Source organism: Notothenia rossii (genome assembly GCF_949606895.1).
Source record: "Notothenia rossii genome assembly, chromosome: 8".
Taxonomy (NCBI): Eukaryota; Metazoa; Chordata; class Actinopteri; order Perciformes; family Nototheniidae; genus Notothenia; species Notothenia rossii.
The window spans coordinates 11638996-11647662 of record NC_136906.1 but is presented as its reverse complement, the minus strand read 5'-3'; the positions used below and the strand labels follow the sequence as shown (position 1 = coordinate 11647662).

The window sequence follows — 8667 nt, the reverse complement described above, 5'->3', positions numbered from 1 at the left end:
AAGATAAAACATCAAGAAGCAGGAGAGCTCACAGGGCAGAGAGAGAGCAACCAGCAGAAGAGAGAGAGTGTTGATCATCCTGAGACTGGAGATGTGACCTCTGATGCTCCACACAAAGTACAGAGCAGTCAGACAGAAGTACTCTGCACACACTGGAGATTTGCATCGGGATAGCATGGGGAGGGAGGGGCTTTGGCAGGGACTTGTAGTTTGATCTAATTGACTCAATTATTTGTCTGTATGCACTTATCCATATTTGTCTTTTAAAACAAATTATATTCACTTATCCTTCGATTTGACAACCAACAATAAACTCAGCGTCATGTTCCCTTATTGTTTTGAAGTATTTTATCAATGCCAAAAAATTAGCCATGGTCCCATAAAACGAGTGGTTGAGTAACTTGGTTATTGAGTATTTGTTGGCTTTGTTGGTGGTTAGTATCCTTGTACTTCTTACAGTTACACAGTAAAACCCAACAGTGTCCTCAGGCTGAAGAAAAAGTCTCTAAGGATGTATAAAAGTCACCATAGTTGATTTAGCAAAGATTGTGTTGCCATTATTTAATTTATTGTAAAAACATTTCCTAAAACTCTCAAAATGAGTAGCTGTTATTTCAGTAAAAAATAATTCTGTAATTAAACCACAGTATTCACTGGATTCTAATGTACGTTGTACAGGGTTATCCTTTCAAAAATGCAGGCATTGCTGTGAGTCATGAGAACCTGTCTCTACGCAATAACACTCATGTTTTTCTAAATGAAATACATGTCATTATCAGCTGGTGATCATCCAATGAGAATTGAGTTTTCACAGCCCTGACATGCTTCAGGTTTTCATACAGGGATCAGTGTTGTTCAGTTTGTGTACAGCGTGGTAGTCGAGTGTGTCACTGTGTCTCTCGTGCACAGTAATAAACTGCAGAGTCTTCTTGTGTCAGACTCTTCACCTCTAAGTACACAACATTTTTGGAAGTGTCTTTGGTGATGGAAAACTGGCCTTGCAGTCTTTGGGCAAATATGGTTCCTGTTCCACTATCAATGCGTCCGATCCACTCCAGTCCTTTTCCTGGTTTCTGCCTGATCCAGTGCAGCCAAGTGAGAGGAAGTCCTTCCACCTTACAGGACAGAGAGACTGGTTCTCCTGCTCTGCTGACCACCGGCTCTGAGGAGGTGAGGGACTGGCCCTGAGCCGCTGAAAGAGACACAGAGTTTAGATGACGGGGAACCAGCAGCTCTTCTCCTCCTCTGCTGGACCGATTTCACTCACCTGAAACCAGAGCCAGGAGGACCACGCTTTGTACCAATGTCATGGTGGGAACTTGTCAGAGTCTGCAACAACAGAGGCTGTATGAAGGATATATATTGTGCTCGCAGAATGGGTGGGGATTATCCATCAGTGTGTTGGGATTTGCATTTTTTTGCGGGGTCGCAGTGTTGATACATAAATACTTAATTTGTGAGAGAAGGAGGAGTGCTGAAATATGAGAGAAGCTCCATAACAGAGCCAATAATAAGAAGTTGTTTAGTCTTTTTTACTTGTTGGTATTTGCATTTCTGAGAGACTAACAGTGTGGTGGGTGATTTAATGTATACAAAACAAGCTGCACTGTCAGTCTCATACTTTCATTTGAAAATGATAGGTCACCTCAGTGAGGGGGATTACTGCAGCAACATGTCACTCAGGAAGACATAGATTTTCTCCCAGAAAGTGAAAGTTTGTCTTATTGCAGAATGATTTATTATCCAGCTTACACCACACTGCACAATCACAAGAACAAACAGCCATTCTTCCTTCTGTGTATCATGCATTTATTTTAGACTTGAGATTAACACTTGAGGCTGCTGCACTTCCAACTGAATGTGAGTAATGTGACAGAAATGTCTAAATTTAGTGTTTCTTTTTGCCCATACATGAAACATACATTTAGAAGAAGATTATTCTGTCCTTGGCTGTTTTATGAGGAAATTATTATTTTAAATACATATTTCTTTTTATTATTGTGTTTTTTAACTTGGCTCAGAAGCAACCGTTTTTTTCATTTTCATAAAAACGACAACAACGAATGATTTAGTCAACGTATAATTCTCCTTGTACTCTATCAACAAAGTACGGATAAAGACTGTAGGTTTTTGTACAGCTGCTCAACCAGCTTCAGTCACTGTGTATCGAGCACAGTAATAAACAGCAGAGTCTACAGCCGTCAGACTGCTCATCTGCAGATACACCTGCTGTCTGTTGTTGTCTCTGGAGATGGTGAACCGGCCTTTCACTGACTCAGAGTAGAAGATGTGGGCACTGCTAGTAGGGTGGATATAAGCGATCCACTCCAGTCCTTTTCCAGGAGCCTGTCTGACCCAGGCCATGCTGTGGCTACTGAATGTGAATCCAGAGGCTGTACAGGTCAATCTGTGAGATTCTCCAGGCCTTTTAGTCACTGAATCAGATTCTGTCAGAGTCTGACCACCAACACCTGTCAAGAGGATAAAAACACATCTGGTGAAATAAGCTGTTGACACAATTAGAAGCTGTGTTAGATACAGATCAGTAAAGATGTTGACCTGCCCAGCAGACAGTGAGCAGCAGCAGTCCTGTCCTATAGTCCATCATGTTAAACTGTGTGTCCTCTGTCCTCTGTCCTCCTCTCTGCAGTCACATAAGTAGAGGGGGAGACATCTGAGTTTTGCATTGACTCCTCCTTTTTTATTGAACATTGTCCTCTATTAACCATAATATTTATCTTTAAAAAATATCTCTTTAAATGTTGATTTTGTCAAAAATGTTAACCTGATATCAATGTTATCCTTACATTGCTTCGTTACATTTACATTTCTTATTTATTTCAGTTTCTTCCGATGCAACTTGAATTTCTGCTGCTGTTTATTGAAAATAGGCTTTAAAATTGTTATGATTTAGTTTCATATCATGAAGCATGTATATAACTTTGCAGGCTATGTTTGAAATAGACAAACAGCATCCCTTACTTTTTATCAAAGCTGACGTATTATGTCACTATAATCAGTACATCAATTAATGCATTTGTTGCAATTGTGAGAGGCAAAAGATGTTCAGTTTTGGCTCGCAGCTTGTACTGATTGATATTTTTAGGGGAATAGATCCTGTTATACATCTAACATTTAGAGCAATTCATCTACTGAAACCAATTCAGCTGATTTTATTTTATAAGGTCTACTCCAAAAGTTTAATGTTCGACAATTTGTCATATGTATTTGTCTTGTATTTTGGGAATACATACAGTAATGTATCAGTGATTATAACCTCTAAATGTTTAAACTGATGATGTAACAGTGAGCTGGTGTTGAGATCATTTCTGGTCTGAGGGCTCCTCCTCTGGTGGCTTCATGTTACAAGTGTTCAGGCTCTGAGGGGTTTTTGTTCAGCTCTACTGATGGTGTGTGTCACAGTGTGTCTCTGGCACAGTAATACACAGCAGAGTCTCCAGGCTGCATGCTCTGTATAGTAACCCACGAGATCTCTCTTCACACCCTCCAATAACCATTGGAGTCTCAGGCTGTGCACTCTCCCTGCTCACGTCTTTCTTCAACGACCGAAACTACAGAGTTCCATCGTGAGCCTCCAAAGTTGAATCCAGATGTTGTGCAGGTGAGTCTGTGAGATTCTCTGGGTTTCCTGACTGCTGGTTCAGACTCAGTTATGGTCTGACCTTCAGCGACAGACCAAACAAACAGAGCAACCACCAAGAGTGTTAGCTTTCCCTGAGCCATGTTCACACAGTTTCTTGTGTTTTCAAAAGCTTGAATCCCTCTTTAAATATGAAGTAAACTTGATCCCTTTGAAAATTCATTTGACGATTAGCTCCTCCTACTTCACATTCTGCTTTAAAAGTCATATTCAAGGCTATACAAACAGCATTACACATCATTTAAACTAACACCAAATAGTTATTTAAGGCAATTGTTGACAAAAATGAACTGTTGATTAAAATACTATAATTATTATTTTTCAACGAAAGATCCTGTTGATTATTTAATTTAATTGAAATAATCAACAGGAGTAACATAAAAGCTTTACTTTTAATCATTGTTTTAGTTGGAACAATTAAAAACTAATTCAGAAATTGATTGAATTATGTTTTTTTATTTTGTAACTGCAATGAAGGAAAGCATGATGGTCTAAATGTTTACTTGTGTTTGCTGCAGCTGGATGAAGACCTGGGTTTTGTTTCTTTTTTTAATTTAAAGGTTTCAGTATTCAAATAGTGGCAATTTGAGGACAGATACAGAGAAAGTTGGAGCCTTAAGAGGAAATAAACTACTAAGGAACTGAAACCTATTTGAGAATGTGCAAAAACACATTTCTGCAGTGCATGAAAAATGCAAATTAAATAAGTAAAAAGATGTAGGATCTCAGATTAGACCATTTTCTAAATGTTAGCACATAAATGCTTTTTATGGTTCAGCTGCTGTCTTCTCTAAAGAGACATTTTGATAAGGCTCTGTTCTGCAAAAAACATGATAAATATATTTAGTGATATGATTTCTACATTCAGCTATATGTCATATGCTATATTGTTTGGTGTCACTAAGGTTGTTTCATGATACTGGAAAGACTCCAAATCTAACAGTGGGAGAAAAGTGTGGTAATAATGAGGGGTTTTTGTACAGCTGCTCAACCAGCTTCAGTCACTGTGTATCGAGCACAGTAATAAACAGCAGAGTCTACAGCCGTCAGACTGCTCATCTGCAGATACAGCTGCTGTCTGGTGTTGTCTCTGGAGATGGTGAACCGGCCTTTCACTGACTCAGAGTAGAAGATGTTGCTACTGTCATACATACTCACAACCCACTCCAGTCCTTTTCCAGGAGCCTGTCTGACCCAGGCCATCCAGTGGCTACTGAATGTGAATCCAGAGGCTGTACAGGTCAATCTGTGAGATTCTCCAGGCTTTTTAGTCACTGAATCAGATTCTGTCAGAGTCTGACCATCAACACCTGTCAAGAGGATAAAAACACATCTGGTGAAATAAACTGTTGACACAATTAGAAGCTGTGTTAGATACAGATCAGTAAAGATGTTGACCTGCCCAGCAGACAGTGAGCAGCAGCAGTCCTGTCCTATAGTCCATCATGTTAAACTGTGTGTCCTCTGTCCTCTGTCCTCCTCTCTGCAGTCACATAAGTAGAGGAGGAGATATCTGAGTTTTGCATTGACTCCTCCTCACATGATTTGTAAAAAATATCAACTCTCCATCTCAGCTGTTTAGACTTTTCTCTGAACTAATTTCACGTTTTGTAGAATGTCTATCAGTATTGCGGTAACATCAAAAACAAAAGTATTGTAATAATAGACAGATGATTATGTTTGATCCGACTTTTGACAAGTTTATACACAAATTATTCAAACCTGTGAAATCATAATTTATCTTTATCACATTTACCTAAACAAATTATATATGTATATATATTAGATCATTCATGTTGGTATCAATGCTCTGTTTCACACAAGTCACTTTGATCATAATGGAAGCACATTTACTATAATATAAATAATCTACAATTTTGTTCTGATCACCAATATAAAGTAGTGTTTAGGAAATGTGTTTCATTATAGTCTCACATTTCACCTTTCTAATAATCTCGTCACCCAGCCAAGCTCTGTGTCTGATCAAATATTGTTGTTCTGCTTTTTTCTCTTTTCAGATTCAATGTAATATTTGGCTTTTATTTATAAATATAACATATGTTATTTAAAATAAAATAATAAGATATCATAAGGGACTATCTGGTGGTTAATGGAAATACATAGAAATCTAATATGGATACATCCAAGTGTTTTTGCAATGTGTGAGAAAACCCAGAAGTGTAGGATCACATTGCTTTGTGGTTAGTGGAGGTTTTTGTGCAGCTGCTCCACTGTCTTTAGTCACTGTGTGTCGAGCACAGAAGTAAACAGCAGAGTCTCCTGCTGCCAGGCTGCTGACCTCGAGGTACTGAGTGCTGCTGGGAACATCTTCAGTCATGGTGAAGCGGCTTTGAAAGGAGCTGCCATAATCAGCAGAGTTTGAACCTGCATTCATCCTCCCAACCCACTCCAGAGCTTGTCCTGGCCTCTGTCTGATCCAGTGAATATAATAATCTGTCATTGTAAAACCAGATATGATACATGACATCTTCACTGTCCCTCCAGGTCTTTGCACCTGAGAGGAGGACTGCTCCAGTTTGATCTCACTCCAGACTCCTGTAAGTAAATCATTTTTGCTCATTATCCAACATTTTACCAAAGAAATAAAAAAAGAAGTAAATCAGAATAGATTTTTCTCACCATGAATAGTAACTAAAAATAATAAACTCCAGATAATTGTCCTTTCCATTATTTGAGAGACACTGTCAGTGCTTTCTGATCTGAGTGTTTCAGAAACATATAACACTTCTCTGGTGTTCTGCAACAAGTCGCTGATGGTGTGTTTTAAAGAGAGGAAGAGTTTGCATCGACCTCCCTCTACAGATTCAAAAAGGAACATGTGACATCAACATTTCCATAAGCAGCGTATCTCTACGACGGCTGCATTTACATTTCACGTTCACTTACATTTCCTGACAACTTATTTCAGGACTCAAGAAAACAAAAAAAGAGGAAATTAGTTTGTTTATGTTCTGCAATGACATCCTGTTTCTTCAGTGGTAGAGCTACTGTTATTTTCTATTCCAGTAGATCTAAACAGAAACACAGAAAATGTGTTCTATATTTAACAGGCACCACAAGGCACACAACTCATTTAATATGAATTAAATTGGTCATATGTGTTTTGCATTTATGCAAAATGAAGCTTCTCTCAGTCTCTTCTATACTGATCTTAGCTGCAGTGGAAGTGAAATAATATTACACAGACATTTGAATACATTTTGTAATGAACTTATCAGAGAGTGAGGTGTGTATCATTGTTCACATTTATACTCTGAGTGGTTGAGTCACATGTTGCTGAGTATTTGTGCAGCTCTGCTGGTGGTTTGTGTCACTGTGGGCTGACGTACACAGTAATACACAGCTGTGTCTGCAGGCTGCACACTCTGTCCTGTTAGAGTCACTGTTCCAGCAGAAGAGTCTCTGCTGTAGCTGAACGTGTTCTTCAGAGCATTGTTTTGATGAAGGGTACCTCCACCCCACATGTATGAAATCCAGTCCATTGGTTTTCCTTCACACTGTCTGATCCAACCTGTTGCATAGCTGCTATCAGTCAGAGAATAACCAGAGACCTGACAGGTGATGGTCAAAGGCTGTCCAGGCTGCACAACCATTGAGTCTGGCTGGATGAGATCAATACTGTTCACACCTGTGGAAACACAAAGCAACATTATCTCCATCATTCATCTGACCACTCAGTGTTTGTGATGTGTTTATTAGTGAGAATCCACTGAAAGCTCCTCACAGGATCCAGCTGCCAGCAGCAGTATCAGAGCTGCAGAGAACATGTTGATGTTGAAGCTGAACTGATGTGAGCTCTTCTGTCCTCTCTCTGACACACACACACACTTCGCTGGTTTATGAGGCAACACACACAGATCATTTACATACTGATGATTGGAAATCAGCTGACTTCAGTTCATGGAAATTATCCAAAAGATGAGGAAATGTTCAGGTGTGGTTTTTAATCACATAGCCCATGAATTGATAATTGATAATCGACGTCACAAGGATGTTCCTATGGAGTGCATCATACACAATGACAAGGTAGAAATTGTCACATCATACAACTACTTGGGCACCATTTTCGATGACCACCTCACATTTGATTTGAATACTGAGTGTATTGTGAAGCGGGGTCAATAGAGAATGCACCTTCTTCGCAAACTGAACACTTTCTCTGTCAGGTCTTTCATTCTTTGTTGTTTTTACCAAGCATTCATTGAGAGCCTTATTTGTTTTTCTTTTATCTGCTGGTTCCATAGCCTTACACTGAAAGACAGGAACAGCCTGAACAGCATTGTTAAAACCTGCTCTAAGGTCATCGGCATGAAACAGAGAGACTTAAACTCCTTCTGTAACCAACAGATTCTGCGGAAAGCAGAGAGCATTCTGGCCTCTCCAGGTCCTGTTCTTTCACATGAACTTCATCTGTTGCCATCAGGGCGAAGATATGCTCTACCTGCTCTAAAGACTAATCGCTTTTCAAAATCAATCATCCCTCTGCACTCAAACTTTTTAATTCTTGAAAGGCTTTTAACTTGATTATTTATTCATGTATTATTGTGATGCTATGAACTATTGTTTGTGTAAATTGGAATGATCCACATCTGTGCTCCCGGGTGTATCTGTGTGTTTTCTTCCTGTATGTTCCTGCCTGTGTACTTGACACAAGCTGCTGCTCATAACCAATTGCCCCTTGCGGGATTAATAAAGTTGTTGAGCAAAGAAAAGGTTGAGAAACACGATTTAGATGATAAAAACAAACTTTTCTATAGTTTTATAAAAATATGAAGTCGGATAAAAACTATTCATTCTTCTCCTAATCCAGTTATGACAGTTATGTTATTGAATAATTATTTAATAGGAACTGTCTTTTAGAGGATTTCATTCTGCTATAGAAAGGAATCAACTATATTATCAGACACTTTTAAAACTAATTTATGGTCTTACTATCCCTTTTAGATGTTATACCTACAATGATATACAGTGTCAGTGATTGTAAT

The 8667-nt window shown here is 38.8% G+C and overlaps 1 gene segment (V, D, J or C); it reads right to left on the bottom strand.

The window, feature by feature from the left end:
• Positions 1 to 6948: 6948 nt before the first annotated feature.
• LOC307014378 (Ig heavy chain V region MC101-like) lies at positions 6949 to 8102 on the bottom strand. The segment is given in 2 exons: positions 8024 to 8102; positions 6949 to 7310 (listed from the first exon to the last, which is right to left on the bottom strand).
• Positions 8103 to 8667: the final 565 nt, after the last annotated feature.